This window comes from Mauremys reevesii, linkage group 1 (assembly GCF_016161935.1).
Source record: "Mauremys reevesii isolate NIE-2019 linkage group 1, ASM1616193v1, whole genome shotgun sequence".
In the NCBI taxonomy this organism is placed as follows: Eukaryota; Metazoa; Chordata; order Testudines; family Geoemydidae; genus Mauremys; species Mauremys reevesii.
The window spans coordinates 200,043,138-200,063,212 of NC_052623.1; the positions used below are offsets into that span (position 1 = coordinate 200,043,138).

The window sequence follows — 20,075 nt, forward strand, 5'->3', positions numbered from 1 at the left end:
TTTCAATTAATTTTGAAAGCAAGGGTAGGACTGATACTAGCCTTCGGTTTTCCAGATGCCTTGGAGAGCCCCTATTAAATCAAAGAAGTGACCTTGTCAATCTTTAGTCTCATGAAAAAAGAATTTGTATTGAAAGATAAGTTACCAAAAAGTGTGCTAAGGAGCTGCAAAGGATGTGAATGGTAAGGAGGAGACAGAGGGGCTGCCTACCACAGCAGGAAGGCCCTTAAAAGGAAATCCTGTCATTTGGAGGTTAGAAGAGGAAAAATGAAGAACCTTATTTTAGCTGGGAGTTGCAAGCACTGTTTTCAGTGGAATTTGGGTGCCTAAGTCCTTTATGATCTTTTGAAAATCCCAACCTCAACTTTGAAAACTTTATAAATGGCTCAAGCTCCATGATGGTGGGCATGGTATAAATACCAAAACAGTGATCACTGACTTCCACTGCCATCTCAGCCACACCCTCAGCTAGTGTGAATCAAAGTAGCTCCATTGAAGCCTAAAGCTCTTACTACAGAACTCAATGGAACTGCATCACTGTACACCAGCCAAGCATCACACCTTTGATTTTTAAGTTGAGAATTGTCTCAGTAACCTTTGCCAGAAACCTGAACAATCTTGAACTCCAGACTCTGCTTTTGGAGGAGAGCCAAAGAGTAGTAATAAGCTTTTGACATATAGTTTTCATAATGTAGAGAAAAAAAATGGCTGAAAGTATTTACTGTTGCAAAGACTCCTCGCTATACTTGTCTTATCACCTAGAGGTTAAAATGGCTTCCAAAATGTTGGTGGCAGAGGCTTACCTGATTGTTCAACAAATATTCCATCACTCTATTTGAAGAATCAAATTCACTACCAGTTTTGGTCTCTTTCTCAAACCTGCAAAAATGGTGACACTGTCTGAGGGGGTATGTGTGAATTCCAGAACCCAATTATCCGCTTGGTCACAAAGGTCAGATCGAGAGCCTAACATTTACAAAGATTATCTGTGGGCCAAATTCTCTGGTGGCATCCATTGGCAGAACTCCATTGACTTCAGTGAAGCTACCCCAGTTTATATCAGCAGAGAATTTGGTCCTATGGCTGAATTCTTACAGTGCTATAGAGTGCACTGAGGCGCAAACTTGGGATCTTCAGCAGCAAAACCATAGGCTGTTGTGCCATTTGTGCTAAAGGCAAACTCCTTATTTAGCAATAACCAAGCAGTATACTGTTCTCATCACTGAAGCCAGCCTCTAGAGAAAGACATGGTCAAATGTACTAATTCTGTGCATTACATTTAGAGTTTGGGCCATTTTAGAGATAAGAGCCTGTTGATAATAATCACACTTGGATCAGAATTCCATAGCTTTGGGGTGTTTGGATCAGAGTTTGGCTTGGATCCAACTTACAGGAAAACAATCAAAATAAAGGTTAATCTAGTCTCCTGTCCAGTATAAACTCTGGCAATTATTCCACCAGCAATTATTTTGACCCACTTCCTTTTAAACATACCAGCTATATTGCAGGTCAGTAAGCATGTATCACCCTTGGGCAAGCAAACAGAAATGGAAGTGCAGTAGGCATTAAATATTTGTTCATGTTCAGAGTGGATCTAAGTTATTTGACATAGTGATCTTTGGGGACAGTTTCCTTTGCAGCAACCTCCTTCTGTTCTCCCTCTCCAGGGCCCTTACAGACCCTCCCTCCAAGTCCTATCAGTCCTACCACCGTCTACTTGGGGCTTGATTAAGAACAACCAGTCTCACCAATAAACTCCATCACTGCATTCTAAAGGTTCATACTTATCTCTTCTGGCTCTTCTGCCATCGACACAGATCTCTTCCCCTGCCACCGCCTTCTCTTCATGGAGTTGCCTCTCCTAGCAGTCTCTGCCTGGGTTTAGCCTGCTGGCTTCCTTCACTTGCCAGCATGTCCCATTCTATATACTACCCTCCTTCAGAGAGCTCCTCTCAACTAGCTAGAAGAAATGGGAGCCCTGCCCCACCCTACACTGCTGGGTTCCTGATCCCAGGCCACTGGCGGAACAGTGTCCTGGGGACTTCCCCCCAGCCAACTCCCAATTCCCTGGGACCACTTCCTCCCTTCCATTATCACTCCACTTCCTCAGTCTTTGGTCATTTCAACTGGGTCTTCTGGCTTCCTCTTCTCTTAAAGGGCCAGCATACCCCATTAGACTTGGCAAAGCCTTTTGAGGCAGGTAAATTACAGAATAATCTACATGGATCTTTATCTTTTATAGTACTATAGTATTCTACAATTATGGTCCAAAATGCTGCAATTTACCATATGGCTATGCTATAGGGTTTGAGGCAGTTACTGTGGAACACTTTTTTTTTAAAGGGGGGGTTGACCTTAAAATATTGGAGATCTTGTTTACTCTGCATTAAAATAAACCACAGCATATTTGGTAACAAACAGGGGTTTGTCCTAATGTCCTTACTGGCCAAGGACATTTTGGTGGAGAATTATGTGGTTGCTCTCCTCTACCCTAGATGTTGCGGCATCTATACTGTTGAGACAAGGCTTTGAGAACCTTTGGAATGAAGGGAAATGTAAATGCATGCAAGACATGATCATATTATTAATTCACCATTTGTTTATATCATAAATGGGGGGGGGGGAGAAAAGGTTCTAAACAATATCCACTGATAGCAAAGTTCTAGAGGTACTCAAGAGTGCACATAATCTTTTTTTTTTAAATAAATACCAGGGGAAGGCGTATGTCTGATGTACAGCTGTGCCTCTTTACCCACCTACTGCAGGGCAACCTTTTATTTTACAAAATAACCTGAGTTTTTATTTAAAAGATACACACTATATAACCTACAAACACATTTTTGAATGGCATAACCTTGTGTTCAGTGCTTCAAGGGACAAGGGTCTGCAGCCTTAAGTGGCTCAGCCCAGAATTGGAGTGGTTTGTATTTGCAGTTCAGTTAGCTTAAGAACTGTCGATGCAGAGCCTTTCACATCTAAATCCGTCCCTTGTAACCAGCACAGGTCCCCTTTGTTACTGTAAAGCACACCACAAACAATGCAAAAGCATGCTTCCATCATCTATGTGAATTAAAAAAAAATTCTGTTCTTCTGAGTTTATTTCTGTACCACGCTCAGGGGCCTCTGGTTCAGATTACTTAAAAAAAATAAGAAAATACTAATTATGCCTGTCTGATAGATCTATGCATGCACTGAGTCTTTTCTGACTAGTCAAGAATTCCCAGTAATAGGCTTCGAGCTAGAAGTGAGATCAGAAAAGGGATAACTGGCTGCTGCAAGATCCACTGTAGATAGAAGCAACAGTGTTGAGCAGAAGGGTACATTCTTCATGCAGAAATATATTTTGCTTCATTCCATATAAGAAGATTTTTATATCATTTATAGTCTCACTTGGTTTATTTCATTTGCATACCTATGTTTCTTGTTACTGAGGGGTATGTTGGTTGGTGTTGAACATTCTGGATTATTCAAATTATGTCCAAATCTTCTTTTATCTAAGTCTATTTGAATTCTGATTTGATCTTTGTACTCTTTGAATGAACTATTTGAAATATATGTATTTTTCCTTTTTTTGTTTTACTTTAATAGGTCCTTCTTTGAAGACTCTTATGCTGCCAAGATGTTTTATAAATATTATAGATTTTAAACTTAGATGTGATCCCTGCTCCAATCTGCTTACATTTCTGTGTTTTGTTTCTTCCACTCTCCCTGCTAAAACTTTACAATGTATACTTTTGTGTTTGAGCCAGGGATATTTAGACCATCCTACAATGTGTCATCTCATTATTGACAATGTCACCCCAGTAGAATCAATGTATGCAGATATCTTATAAAGACAAACTTCAGAAGGCCATGAGTCAAGTCAAACAAACAATCTTTTATCTTGAAAAGGGTTTACACATTGCCATTTTATCCATTCTTACTTGGCTGCATAATAGTAGATTTCCCCTTGGGTAAGAGTAAGTTGAAAGAAAATGCAAAACAAAAAAGGGTTATATCCCCACATGTAGTCAACACTACCTTAAACATACAAAATTAATAGCGTTTATAAGGAGGAGGGATTTATTAAGTAGGAGGGCATATAAGTATGCCTTGGTAGGAAACTTTCCCATCCTGCAAGAGTTTTAGAGATTAAAAAAAAAAGTTTTCCATCCCAAATCAGAATGAAAAATAAAACTCTTGAAAAATTCGTGCACTGACAGGCAGGAAAAAAAATTCAAAATTTTTCATTTGATAATTTTGAAACAGTTTTGATTTTAAAACTTCTCTTTTTAAACCTTGTTTAGTCAATTAAGTTAAGTTTCAAAACATAGTAGTTTCGAACCAAAAAAAGAAGAAACTTTTTACCTGGAAAAAGTTAGAAATGGAACATTTCTACAATTCCAAAATATTTTTCAACATTTTTGCAAGTTGGGAAAATTCATCAAAACTGACCTTGTCTTGCAGCACTGGGTTTCAAGGACTTGGCATTTTTTTTGGCAAAAAATGTTTCATTGAAATCTCCATTAACGTCAGATAAGTAAAGCTAGTTGGGAATTTTTCAATCAAAGAAATAACTCCCTTTGTACATGCAGGTCATAGCTTCTGCCAAACCCACTTGAAAAAGTTTTTGCTTGAACAAACAAATACCTGAGAGACTTTTTAGGAAAAGCCCACGCAGGTTGAGATCACTACATCCTGAATTACAATCAGAGCCAGCACCACCGTTTTAGTAGAAACCACACCAAGGCACTACAATCATGTCGGAGCACAGGGCAATAGCTTAAGGTTCCCGAGAAGGTGGAAATTTTTCCTTTAGGAGCTAAGTCTGTGCCCTTTTGAGAAATTTTGTTCTGTTCAATTTATTTTTTTTAAGATAATTCTATTAACATTTTTCCTTCAGCAATATTTTTACAGAACTAAATTCAGTGTTTGCACAGGCCACTAGCCACATGTACAGCTTTATCATATACATACCAATCCTACTCATGCCAGTAATCTTTATCAATGCAAATAGTCCTATTGATGTCAATGTATGGTGGAAGCCAGTGGAATAAAAGTTTTGAATCAGAGATGTACTGAGAACCTACATCTCCAGTTACTAGTCCACCTTTTTCAATGGGAGATGGAGGGCTTATTCTAGAAACTAATTTTTTCCCCATCATACTATTTAAATATGACTAGTGCTATAGTAAATGAAACAATGAATTCACACTACTTTGGCTCTTTTGAGTAATGCTGACTGCAAATTTGGCTCCTGAACCACTGATGTCTGAGTATCACTGATCTACACTTAGAGGCTAATAATCCTTATTGTCTGAAGGATTCTAAAATGAGAATTACTGTGAGGTTTCATTTGTGCCAGACATTATATGAAAACAAGAAATGAAATGAATCTCAGTCTCTCTGGGCTTGTGTGTCCTAATATAGACACATTTTATTACTTTTCTCCAACTTAGCCGGCTCCCTCTGTCCACTGATAGCCTCAGTTATTCATGTTCATGAAACCTGAAGGACCAATATATTAAACAAAGATTGTTTATGGCACACTGAAAAGAGATTGACCAATCGAGACAATTCTCAAATGCTTCCTATTCAAAGAAGAATTGTGATTATAAATGCTGAATGGGCATCTCTCTCTCCTCCTTTAATGGGGCAACTGGTTATATAAATATAAAAAGATATTTGAAAAAACATACTTTGGGGAAACACACTTTAGGAAAGTATTGTTCCACAAAATATCACTGTTAAGAATACAGGCAGCAGTAACTCCAGCAATGTTTTGAAATTTTAACAAAGTTGTGTGGAATATAAATGCTGTCAATGAAAACAGTAAGCTTTCAGGATCCAAAAAAATATTGAAACCAACACAGCATCATTTCTATCCAAAAGGGAATGATAGGGAGTGAGAGGGGTCTAGTTTTATAAAAGTCAGCCTTATTTAGAATGACAAAACACAATGGCTTTTTAATGTTCTATTATTCAGCTCATTCTTTCCTCATATATTGCTAAAAATGTATCCTTCCCCAGCCCACACATGCTTCTTTGAAATTGCCTTTAGCAGCTGTTTCCTGTTGGAACTTATGAGAGCAGGTTTGCAGATAACCAACATCTGTTATGAGCCTTTTAAATGATCTGTGAGGGCCCAATGTTTCCTCAAGTGGCTTCCACTTCAGGAGAGAAATATTGGTCCAATTTCATGGATATGTTCCAGCAGGTTTGCACCACTCTGGCATCACCACAGCAGCAGAAAGCAGGTGACAACTGCTTGTGAAACTGGCCCTTCTGAGCAATCAAGGCTCAGATAGAGGTGAAATCCTAGCCCCATTGAAGTCAATGGGAATTTTGCCATTGACTTCAATGAAGCCAGGATTTCACCTTAGGTTTACATAATTATTTCAGGGATACCAATGAAAATGATGCCACCTTTCTATAGAATACAGAAAGTGGTTATAAAACACGAGTTATTGCACAAGCTTACAGTTACTATAGCAAGAATTCATCACCCTTGAGTCTGAACCCTAGAACTGATTTGGTCTCGATCCCTAACTCTGAACCCCGGTGTAAATCTAATACAGATCTGCACACTACCTCCTTGATTCAACTCTAGTGCAAGATGAAAGCGTAGACTGGTTCTTTGAGACAAATTATTCAAAGGAGCCTTTTTTAGTATGTGGGTGTAAGTTTAGAGGTCAATTTTGAACATATGGCTCTTTGAATGCTGCTTAGCAGAACAGGCAGGTACATTTTTTCCATTGCTGCACTTTTGTCACTTCTATTCTGGTCTATATACACCACGTTTATCACCATAGTATCTGAGCACCTTCCAGTAGTGTGTTAAGAAATGCATTTACAAATCTGTCATATGTTTGTTCGCTCATCCTCTCCACAGATAGAGAAATGTGTGCAGTGGAGCGACTTGTTTTAGTAATGTGGTTTTGTCTGTCAGTGGGTTTTATTTATATATAAATAAATATATATGTGTACACACACACTTAATACCATCCCAGTAGCCACATAACTGGGTTGTAGATAGAACTGGTCAGAAGAGGCTCTAAAATGCAACAGTTACAAGAGGTTCTCCATAAGCCTAAATACTAGGGGCCTGTGTTTTAAGCCCCAGATCAGTGAAGCACTTATGCATGTGCTTAATTTCAAACATCTGAGGTGTTGCATTGAAATGAATTGGATTAGTCATTCTTTAAGGCCCCAATCCTGTTCCCTTGTACAAATATTCAAGGTTTCAATGTAGAATGAAAGTATGACCTTAATGGAGAGAGAGAGAGGCTCACACAGCCCAGTGCTTAGGTCGTTCACTGGGCTGTAGGAGACCCAGGCTCAAGGTTATGCACTGCCTGCTTTGGATCAGAGACTTGAACCTGGATTTCCTATCTCCTAAACGGATGCCTTAACAACTGGGCTATAGCATTAGTCTCTCTGGGAGTCACTAAATTTCTCCTATTGGAGCTGTTCCACTTAGTATAAATGATTAAATATTAATTAATGCCAAGTGAAAGATCTTGTAACTCCTTCTCCATTATTAAGAAATAGCTGTAGAGTCATTATGCAGAACAAACTCTCACCTTTAGCCAAGGTGCAGGGATTGTAGAATTGAACACATGGGATCACTAACTGCACAGCCTGTCTGTGCTGTGATTAGCTGAGACAATCATAGATGCTGGAACTAAGGGTGCCAGGGTGCTGCCGCACCCTCTGATTTGCAGTGGTTTCTGTTATATACAAGGTTTACAGTTTGCTTCAATGGCTCTCAGCACCCCGCACAATATAAATTGTTCCAGCCCCGCTGGAGACAATATCATTTCAGTACAAGTATTGTTAATTTCATACTTAGGGGCTTATTACATTAAGAATATGGTATTGAAAATAACGTCCTTTCTTGTAAACCTGCTAAGCACAATCAACATAATGGAACCTGTTCAGTCCTGCCTCCTGGCTTGAAACCGTGACTAAAGTGCACCTCCTTGTGTAATCAGACACTCCTGGGTGATATCAGTCTCTGTGTTGCTGCCATAAAGCTAGGTGCGCATTAGTGCAAGACTAAGTGCCTGGGGCCTGATTTTCATAACTGCTCCACACAGGACCATTCAAAGGCCACCCAGAGACCATTATTTCCTGTAAGCTAGTAATTATTATGCAGCTGAGCCAGAGCAGTGTCAATGACAAGAGCAGTGGGGAAAACAGGTTGTAACACCAAAATACACATCAGCGTGCTGCTGGTTGCCACCTGAACAGCTGAAATCCACTTGTCTGTCCAGCCCAGTGAAACCTTAGCTACTTGTACTGTTGAGTTGCCAATCCCAACTGTAAGAATTTTTTTCTACAATGCTTTGTACTTCTGTAATAGCTGTTGAGAGCAGAGTTACAATTTAGCCAGCTGTAAATCTGAATTGTCTGAGCTAGTTCACACATGGAACAATGCCTTGAAGGCAGCACTAAGCCTGAGTGAAGCTAATGCAGAAGGGCTGCTTTCCATTTAGAGACTTTGATTAATCACACTTACACATGCTCATCTTGTACACAGATCCCACACTATTTCCTGTTTGCACAGCTAAGAAGATTTAGGATCAGTTACACAGGTGCAACTCACTGCTAATGTGCAAATTACACTTTCATATTGCTTACACACACCCCAGGTGACTACTGTCACATGCTCTTGCAATCTATTTATTGGTGGGCTAGCACAACCAGGTACAATGCTTAGAAGAAAAATGAGGGTAAGTAGGATTTCTTTAAAGTAAAGAACCACTTTGGTTTATTTCTGGAGCAGTTATGAAAATGGAAGATGGTATACAAATAGCTCATACTGTGCTGCTGCTGTAGCTGTTAACTCTCAGAGAAAATGTGGATGTATGAAAAGCCAACCCTGAAATACTACTTGAACCAGAAATCCTGACCATCTGTAATGAGCCACACACTTTCAGGATTGCCTGGATGTACAGTGAGCAAATGTTTCTTGGCCAACATCAATATTTAGAATTTGTAGAACACTTGCTGTGCGGAGCTTTGGACATATACATCATGATCTAACTACTTTGCAACACATCTATAAAGTAATACAAACCTAATTTAAAATTGGAGAAGTGGACTGAAAACTGAAGTCACATGGTAAAGGCTACACTGAGTCAGTGGCAGAGCTAGGATTAGAACCAAGGACCTCCTGATTTCCAAGCCCTGTGTTCATTTCTCTTAGGGTCACATGATCAAAAAGTCAGGGTCTTGTGTGCAAGAAGGGCTGTCTTTTTGCTGCAGTGCCCCAGATATTAACTTTGACTAGCAGAGGTGAGCCTAGACTACAATCCAGATCTGAACAGCCCAAGGCTAGAGTTGCTTGGAAAACTGAATTTCCATTCCACAGGAAATTCTAACACTTCAGAATTTGTTTTTCTTCCAGTTTGGACCTTTAGAAGGTTTTACCAACAACTAATCAAATTTCACATATCCCCTGTGAAGTAGGTGTAATGTTTAGCAAGCACTCAGGAGGCAGGTAGGAGAAGGCACAGCATTTTTATTAACTGCACAAGCAGCTAACTCCAGTCAAAACTGGTCAGGCTTCTGTAGTCACCGATTTCATGCTCCGAGGCTAACACAGGTACTAGCATAAACATTCTCATACTAACAATACACACACTCACATTTGTAGCATAAATGCTATCCTTATCCATGGAAGTACCATAGACAGATGAGTAGACAGATGGTAACACAGCAAGTCCACAGCAGAACCAGAAATAGAGTCCAGGATTTCTGGCTCCCTGTCTGCTCTAACCACTAGCTAAACCAGACTCTTGTATATTTCAGCTTGATTTTTCCTTCTACCATTTACCTTTTTTAGTAAAGGACACAAATGTACCAAAACGTAGTTCGAAAGGTACATTTGCTGGGTAGTTTAGAACATTAAATTTGACCTACCAAAGTGAAAAGTGCTCAGTATTTCTTTTATTCAATCTGTTGCCAAGATAATTAAAATAAATATACTCCAACAGCTACTATTTTTGGATTAGGTTTTAATACTTTTGCTATGGATATTGCCAACCAGCACAATGGTCACAGCTAACTAAGCATGCTTTGTCCAGAAAGCTCTGAGCTACTTTGAAGGCTTCATCCAAGAGGATATGGAAACAAAGTCTAAGATAGCGTAATGTCTGGAAAAATGAGATTCAATAGAATGCGGTGGGGGCAAGAACTCTTAAGCTTCTGAGAAGGCCTTGCAAACAGCATTGAATGAAACCTCTGACTGAAAATCTAGGTAGGTGTGGGTTTGTTTTTAAGTGCTTTGAGGGCATATGTAAAACTATGGGGCTCAAAGTGCTGAATAAATTACTAGCCATGACTGAACAGAGAACAAGACCTCACACACAAAAGCTGACTTTTCTCAAAATTCAGTTTATGTAAATATAAAACAAGCTAGTTTTCATTCAGTGAAAGAGTCCAAGGAAAATCAAAGTACCAAAAACCAATGGCTCAATAAAAGGGAATTTCAAAAAGCTGGGCATCCTTATATCTGATTAAAAAAACAAAATCAATGGATAAGCATCTCACCTTTACATGGTCCCATTTCACACTCCAGGTGATTTACAATAGAAAAGTTTGATTGCCTCCCATGGGGTACTGGGAACCTATGTGAAAGCTTGGCTGGGTCACAAAATTACAGGTCATTATTATTGTAGACACACTAAGGCTTCTTTTAATTATTTTTTTTGCACTGATTAAAGGGGGAAGAAATAAAACTGTTTTAAAAGCAAACAAACAGATCCCTGTCTAACCTGAGACTCATGCACCTTGGCATTAGCTAGCACACACAGCAGCTGTAGCTATTCCCAGATTGCAGTGACAGTTCCAACCCCTGACAGCAACCCTTCTCGGGAACATGTGTTTCAATACAGAGTTATAGCGACAATGGGAGTTACAGCTCTGGCTCAGTACCCCTAGAGGACAGTCACCAAGCTGTTATAATTGCACCTAATCTTGGGATCCCATGTACTTTCCAGCCAGCTGGGTGTGGGTAGAGTCCAGTCATTGTCTCTAACTCTGGGCCTCTAGGACACACTCCTGTGGTGCAGACTCCCTGCATGGGACCCTGCATTCAGTTGACCTTGGCCCCAAGACCAGTGCTGGACCTCCTCAGTGCCTTTCCAACCCCCCTGTGCTCCTCCCTGGTGGGCACTTCAGTTTATAGTTAAGGCCTTGGTTGGGGGGGGGGGGTTGGTTACTGAATTTCTCTTCCCAAAATCCCATGTTTTAAAAAAGAAAGTATTTGGGTTTTCCCCGTTTTAACCCACATTTTGCAAGTTCTGGAACTCCCTGGATCCAGCTCTCCCCCCACAGAGCCCCAGCCATGCACTGCAACTGAAACTGCCCAACAGGCCTGTGAGGCACAGAAGACTCCCCTCATCCTCCCACACCTGCAGCCTCCAGTGATTTCTGGGCAGTCACTCCCTCCCCTCCCTCCCTCCACCCCTGACAGCCCTCACCCACTGATCCTTTGTTTTCAGTTTATATCAATTTTCATTATTTATTTTTTTAAAACACTGAAATGCCTGGGACATTTTACACAAAACAACAACCCCAGATGAAGGGTGTTATTTATAGTTTACCTCTTCAGGGACACATGACAGTTACAATAGGGAGCACAGGCTGTGAAAAAACTTCTGAACCACATACGCTTTACTCCTAGACAGCACAGGAGAGTTACAGATCCAGGCTAAACAAATGCTTGAACACTATTTCCCCCGACCCCAAGTCCTCACCATACCTGAGACCCCTTGGGGTTGGTGTCTTTAGGAAAAGGCTTGTCCCCTCTACCCCCGCTTGTACAGCTTTGTCCTCTTTCTCTCACGACAGACTTGCTCACAGCATCCCTCTCCCTTTAAAAGTGTTCCCTTCTTCTATGCTCTAACTTCTCTGTGCTATTGCTAGGCAAACAGTTGTTTAAAAAGTCAGTGGTTCTGCCAATAGCAAACTCATTGCTCCACCAGAGCTATTCCCTGGCTGATGGCCCTGCTTTACCTCCCCCAAGACAGTCTGTTCACTACCTGTCAGGTCCCTGATACCAAATGAATGATCTAATTCACAATGACTGTTACCATCATAAGTGACAAAAAGGAAGTTGTAAATTGACACAGACCTCTTCCCCAAAGTGTCACAATAGGAGCACAGTTACTTCCTGATTGGATGAGATCAGCGGTCCATCTGGTATCCTGTCTCCATCAGTAGCCAGTATCATATCATAAAATGGACATTTTTGCAATAATCCTCCTATGCTGGAAGTTTTTCCTTAATCTCAAGTAGTTAGAGGTTGGCCTATACCCTGGAACATGGAGATTTAACATCCCTTATAAATGCTTTTCAGCTAATGTAACAGCAAATTATGCCCATGTAAAAGCAAAGGCCCTCTTCCCCCTGCAGCTTCAGCAACTTTTTACTAGGCAGTACTCAGACTTGGGGGCCTGACTTAGATCTCATTCATTGCTCTGTCTGCCACACTCCCAAGTGGTATTATTAAATCCACTTTCACATAATCCTTGGCTTTCCATACCAGTGCTCCTTCTAGTTTTAACTATAGCCTTTCTGCAGACACTGTTTCTGCTTGTGTTCTGCTTATCACTGTCTATACCACACAACGATGCAACTGTGTCTGCTTCCAGAAAGAGCAATACTCATACTGAAGCAGTGACTGCACCTACCAAATGCTTAGGAAGAAATGTTGTATAGAAGTGTTGGCAATCATGCAAAACATGTATTCGGCAGCAGCTGATTGCACCATTAATCCAGTCAGTGAAATCCAAAGTTAGACAGGGGTCTCGTTAGAATAACTGAATAGCTGCGCATCAATCAGTGTGTTCTTCAGCGCAAGACTTATTATACATGCATGGTGCATGGCATTGTCTGGAGCTTCAGGGCACTACAATAAAATAATAATAAATAATAAGAAAATATTTTGGAAGGCATTAGCAAACCATTTCACTCAAAATCATCAAGACCTTTGAGTCTTAAGAGCATTTGTAATACAAGCTTTCTGCAACGTGGCAGCAACATGCAAATTAAACTGCATTCCGGACCACATGATCTGGCAGCATTCACAGCAGTAATCTACTGTAAAACTGTATCAACAAAACTTTTATGCAAATGTCGTGAAAAATCACAGGTGCTAAGAACATTTGCAAGTCTCTTTGAACTAAATCTTGCCATCTGTGAAAACTGCTATTGAATTCAGGATATTTTACCTGAATAAAGACTGCAAGCTTTGGGTCTTTGTACCATCCGCACCTTCAAGAGTACAGATGCTTCCAATGGAGGTCTGCACACTGCATATTGAAACAATTAGAGCTGGTCAAAGAAATATTTTTAAACAAGGATATTTTTAAAATTATTTCCATTTCACAAGGTGTGATATGGACCAATTTCTCTTTATTTAATATATTTTTAATAAATAATGTAATCAAAATGTTATCAAAGCTGTTAGCTAAATGATCATCAAAACCAGTCATTTACTGAAAAATGGTGGGGTTTTTTTAGGTACAGTGGAGTCGCATCTTACACGGGGGTTAGGTTCTAAAGTCAGCATGTAAGGCGAAAATCGCATATAATCAAAATTACCCTTGAAAATCCCTTAAATCACCCATAAAGTACAATATACTGTACATAGTTTTGTGTATACAACCCTGTACAGTAATATGTATAAGGTATACAGTAATGTACAGTATATAATAAAGAGTACATATGCAACATACAATTTTACAGTACTGCACTTTTTATTACAGGGGATAATTACGGGGGTAATTACAGGGAGTAGTCAGGGCTTGATGTCGATCCAGGAGACAGAGGTGCCGGAGAGCTTGGGTGACAGAGAGCGAGTCATAGATGAAGTGGTTGGCTCTGGTTCACTTCGAGAGGTGGATTGCGTAGGCTCATCTGCTGCTGGTTGTTTTTCCTTGAAAAACCTGGTGATTGGCAACTGTTGCTGTTGTCTATTTAGCTGCTCAAACATTTCTTGATATGGTCTCAAATCATCCATAATACTACGTGTGATTTTGAGGCTTCGTTCCATAGGGGGATCATATTCAGAAATTAAATCATTCAAGTGTTTCACTGCTTGGAACACTTCAGCAAATTTATGAAGATTCCAACTTGCTGGCTCTTCCTGTTCGTCGTCTTCATCTTCTGTAGACAATTTTATCAGTTCCTCTAACTCATCGTTAGTCAATGATTCTCTATGGCTCTCAATTAATTCTTATAGATTCATAGACTTTAAGGTCAGAAGGGACCATTATGATCATCTAGTCTGACCTCCTGCACAAAGCAGGCCACAGAATCTTACCCATCCACTTCTATAACAAACCCCTAACCTATGTCTGAGTTATTGAACTCTTCAAATTGTGGTTTGAAGACCTCAAGCTGCAGAGAATCCTCCAGCAAGTGACCCATGACCCATGCTGCAGAGGAAGGCGAAAAACCTCCAGGGCCTCTGCCAATCTGCCCCGGAGGAAAATTCCTTCCTGACCCCAAATATGGCGATCAGAGAACCCTGAGCATGTGGGCAAGACTCACATTCTTGATGAATTTCTCTCTCAAATCTTGATGGCACGGATGCTAGATTCGTTGTTGCCATATTTACGCGCCATGTTGGAGACCGACATACCGTCTCTCAATAAATCCAACACAGACAGTTTTTCCTCCAGCGTTGGAACAGATCGCTGTTTCTTCGGTTGAGCACCAGATGAAGTAATTGGCTTGCGTTTAGGGGCCACGTTGTATGAAAAATACATATCTTTAAACACTAGAATCACACTCAGTGCGGCAAGATGCTCACACTATGAGAGGCACGCGGGAACTGAGACCAACTGAGGGAACAGCAGATTTCACGTCTCCCATCTCACGCTCACTCCGGGGCAAACAATCATTGGGTGGCATCGCCCACACTATTTACAGGTATCTTGTTGTTTTTCTTTATTTTGCCAAGCGTGTATAGTTGAATTCGCATAAATTAAATGCGCGTATGATGTGACTCACCTGTAAATGAAAATTTTTCTATAACCATTTAGATGTTATCATGGAAAACACCACTCACCACTGGTCTGGCATCTCCTCCTGGTCATTCTGGGCGTTAGCTCTTGAAGTCAACACCCCGTTCTGTGGTTTTTCATGCCAATGGGCTGTTTCTCTCTGATCTGCAGTTCCTCTCTCACTTCAGGAACCACAGCATCTGCTTCATGACTCAGCCCTCTGGCCAGGTCACCCAGAGCTCCCCCTTTGCAAGGTATCAAAGTCCTTTCTCCCAAGCAGTTCTAGGCAGTCTGCTCTTTCAGGGATTCAGTGCCACACCCTCACTGGCTGATAGCAGGTTCCAGTCTCTACTCCGGGTTCCAGTCCTTGAAGCCTCAGCAGATCTGGACTTTCCTTTTCCAGCTCTCACTGCTCCTTCCCACCACTCCATGGATGTATGAGGAGAAGGGAAGAGATACATTCTAAACCCTTCTTCCTCTTCCCAGTGAGTGACTGCTGACTTTCCCAGTGGCCCCTTTGGCTTCTGATTTCCTTTCTTTATAGTCCCAGCCCAGCTCATTCCTCCTCAGCTGGGCTTCCTCACTCAATCAGGGGATTGCTTAGCCACCACATTGCCCTTAGCTATGGCCTCTTGGGTTCATTAGCCCCCCCTTCTCAGTCTGCCTTAACCCTCTTAGGGCAAGTGTGGGGCGAACACCCCATCATAGATGTTTTATAAAGTTCGCTAAAATATTCAATTCATTTTAAGTCATGAAAAAAATAGCAAAAAAATGAAAAGGTCAACAATTTTTAGCTTTAAAGAACTTTTTTACACAAAAAATTACATTCTAGTCATACTATAATACTTCACACCTTTTTTAAAATTAAAAATGCTTTCTCCCAGCTCTTTACAAAGGAGAAGAAGCATCACTTTCCACATTTTAAAAATGGGAAAACTGGGGCACAGAGCAGGTGAAACCATGTCTTTGTGGGTCATAACTGAAAATGCCAAATTCAGGATGAACTGCTGAGAAATAGGGCAGATAGCCACCAGTCTTGGGGTGTATTCCCCATAGGATATACCAAATCAGAAACAAAAGTAAACTTCTGGTTCACCACACTGGCTAACAAGAAGTCATAAAAGCTGTTTCCTTGGGCATCCCAGTCCTTATATTACCACTGAAAACACTGGGTTTAGAGATGGGTGGTTCTTTAAAACCAATCTCTTCAAGTAAAGGTTCTTCTGATCCCAAAGGACCAGCCACACACCCAGGTCAATATATAACTTAGATCTTACCCCAAAATGACACTGATGCCAATCCTTTAGTATCTAAAATCTAAAGGTTTATTCATAGAAAGAAAGATGAGAGTTAACATTGGTTAAAGGAATCAAATACATACAATACATGCTAAGTTCTTGGTTCAGGTTTGTAGCAGTGATGGAATAAACTGCTGGCTTAATAAGTCTCCGGTTGCTTCCAAATCACCTGGAAGGTCCTCAGCCCATTGGTTAGGATTCTCCCATTAGTATAGTCCATATTCCAGAGGTTTGAGGAAGAAAGAGGCAGGAGCAGGATAGAGGCTAAATGTAGGGGTTTTCAGGGCCTTTTATATCCTCTGCCATGTGGAGGGAAGCCCACTGTTCTTACTGTGGAAAATTACAGCAACAAGATGGAATTTGGAGTCACATGGGCAAGTCACATGTCCATGCATTTCACCTAGTCATTGCAGGAAACCATTACAGCACATTTACTTAACAGTCCACTCAGTGTAGATGGGCGTCTCCCGTGGTCCATTGTGAGTTAAGTGTCCTTTTCATGGGACACTCAATTTGAATAGTCCCTCCAAGATGTTCTGGCTAACTACCTTGTTAGTTACCCTAGGAGCAAACATTTGAAATACAGGTACAGAGCCAATACTCATAACTTCAAATACAAAAATGATACATGCATACAGATAGCATGATCATAACCAGTACATCATAACCTTTTCATAGACATCTTAACATGCCACATTTTGTACAAGATTTGTTGCAAATATATGATAGTGGTTGCAACAATGACATATATAGTCATATTTTAATCAGATAATGTCACTACAGGTAAGCAATTTTCCCAAAGCCAAAGTGTGTTAACAGAGTAATGAACAGACTCCAGATTTCCAGCTACGCGGACCCAGATCCTGAAGGGTATTTAGGCACCTAACTCTCATTGAAATGAATCTGGATCTCAATCCCTACAACTAACAACCTGAGTGTACATCTTTGTCCACACGAAAGGTGTGTACACCAGTAAAATAATTCACTGACTACACAGAGCAGCAAATTTCTTAGGCTGAGGATGTGTAATATATAATACCAAACTAAATTTTCAAAAGATTCCCTCCCACCCCCATTTTTTCCAGAAAAACAAACTCTATTTTAATGAAAGTTGTGCAAGTGGGTGTTAGGTCTATGAGAGACTCAGTGGAATTAAGGTTTGCTTTGAGTGTAGGGATCAGCCAAAGCCAAAAACCCAGCGCAATTCACCCCAATGCAGAAAACTTATACTAGGCCCTAAGAATTACAGAAAACCTGCTTAAACCCTGTGTTAACGGTGAAATTCATTCCTGGCCAGAGGGATAGCACAAGGTCAATGAACCACTTAAGCTCTCCAAAAATAGGGCTTAATTGGCACTTGGGTGGCAAATAGGCTTTGTTTAGCTGTCTGCCTGAGGTGAATTTCACTCTAAAGGCTTAAACAAAGTGGTTCGTAGGATTTTGTGCAGTGCCTCTACACAAAATTGAATGTGAAATTTGGCCTTGTTGTTTACCTGGTTTCAGATAAGAGCCAACTGAAACCATCACATTTCATATTATTTCCAGCTTAAATCACCTGAGGTTTGTTCGAAACTTTGTTCAGGTCTGTTGAAAGTTCAAGGATGTCAGAAAGCCTAGTTTGAATTTAGAGACTGTAATTGAATTCACATCCAGGGGTGCTGAAAAGCCTAGTATTTATTTAGTACCGCTCCTTTGCTGCCAGTCACATTGCAAAAAATAAATCTCCATAGGCCCAATGATAGGATGCTGGATTCAGGGAAGCATTAGACCCTAAAGCACTTGTCAACAGCATGTTAGCTTTCTATTTTTCTTTTAATTACTTATGAAAAAGAAAGGAGATTAAACCTGTGAACAACTATGCTCAGATGTGTTACAGTTACAGCACACAGAAGGAAGCCCTTGAGCTTAAGGCACAGGAGTGGGGCTGTCCTGGCTCTGATACCGATTCACCACGCGACTTTGGGGAAATCACTTAACCTCATTGTGCCTCAACTTCCTCAGCTTTATAGTGGGGTTAATAATAGGACTGAGGAAAGGCATTAAACTAATGAAGTGCTCAGTGTGCCTCAGACAGAGGTGCAAGAAAGTCCAAAACATTCCAAATGAAGATTTTTCCCCCCCATCAATATTTGCCTTTTTTTGTTTTTAGTTAGTGAAACTTCTGTAAAATCATAGTATTTTATGAACTTACAAACACTTCTGGGTAAAATTTCATACAACCTCTTTTGTCCCTGACTGGGGACAGAGTCAGTGGAAATGCCACTTCCAAATATTTGCATTCAGCGGCAGCTCCAGGCACCAGTGCTGCAAGTGCATGTCTGGGGTGGCAAGCCGCGTGGGGCACCCTGCCAGTCCCTGTGAGGGCAGCAGTCAGGCAGCCTTCGGCGACGTGCCTGCGGGAGGTCCGCCGGTCCCGCGGCTTCGCCCCCTGCCGAAGGCTGCCTGACTGCTGTGCTTGGGGCAGCAAAAATGCTAGAGCCGCCCCTGTTTGCACTGCCAGTTTTTGGAAACAGTACTTGTAGAGGAGGAAATGTTGTTTCATAGAAACTACAGAGTTTAGTGAATCAATCATTGTGCTTGGAGTCAAGGTCCATCTATGCCACAGTCTGACTTTAATATTTTCTACTGTACAAATACTCACTTTACAAATGCAGATTCAGTAGGATCCCCATTGTACAAACCGTGGTGACTTAGGCACCCAAGTGACTTACAAAAGGTCACATTGCAAGTCGTTTCTGGACTAGAACCCAGGCATCCTGAATCCTTGTCTTAAGCATATTAATAGGGCTCCCAGACATGTTATTTCAACCTTTTGAAGACTCAGTTTTCACATAAATGAGGGCAATATTTTTACCATCACACACACAGTATAAATAGCTATTATAGGGAAGGCAGCATGGTCTGGGAATAAGGTGCTGCACTGGGACCCAGGACACTTGAATACAAAACTTGGTTCATTGTCCCATTGTGTGATCGCAAGCAAGTCACTTCACCTTTCTGGGCCTCTTTCACCTCCCATCCTTTGACTGTCTTGTCTGTTTAAATTATACGCTTTTGGGGGGCAGTGATTATGTGTTTGTGCAGTGCCTGGCACGTCAATCTCCTTTAGGCCTCTAGACACCACAATAATAGAAATAATGATAGTTATAATTATTCCATTATACAAGCAGATGGAATGGAGATTCAGAAGTTGAGCAGCATGTCTAGAATGCCTTGTGCCTAGTTGTTTAGGGAGCTGGGCTTATTTCCCCTCTACCTCCTCCCCAACGTACATCAAAAGAAACTTCTCTGTCATTGATGCAGTTACATGGCCTTAAAATCAGCGTAACTACGAAGAGAATCCGCCACTGACTTCTAGTCCTGATTTACCTGTGTGCAGGGATGGCTCCAGGGTTTTTGCCACGCCAAGCGGCAGGGGGGAAAAAAAAGCAACAAAAAAAAAAAAGCCGCGATTGGCGGCAGCTCCACCGCGCCGCTTTCTTCTTTGGTGGCAATTGGGCAGCAGGTCCTTCCCTCCGAGAGGGACCGAGGGACCCACCGCCGAATTGCTGCTGAAGAGCCCAACGTACCACCCCCTTTCCATGGGCCGCCCCAAGCACCTGCTTGCTGAGGTGGTGCCTGGAGCCGGCCCTGCCTGTGTGAGCATGGACAAGCCAGCTAACCGCTCTGATCTTCCTCTTCCCCATCTCTCAAATGGTATTGAAGATATTTGCAACCAAATCCTTGTGGTGTACGTTATGTATGCAAAGTATTACTTAGGCCAGTTGGTGACAATGGT

At 41.2% G+C, this 20,075-nt stretch overlaps 1 long non-coding RNA gene across 2 annotated transcripts in view; it reads right to left on the bottom strand.

Annotated features, from left to right (window-relative positions):
* Positions 1-20,075, bottom strand: part of LOC120390747 — an 85,880-nt gene that overhangs the window by 43,276 nt on the left and 22,529 nt on the right. The gene's annotated exons all lie outside the window — the stretch shown is intronic.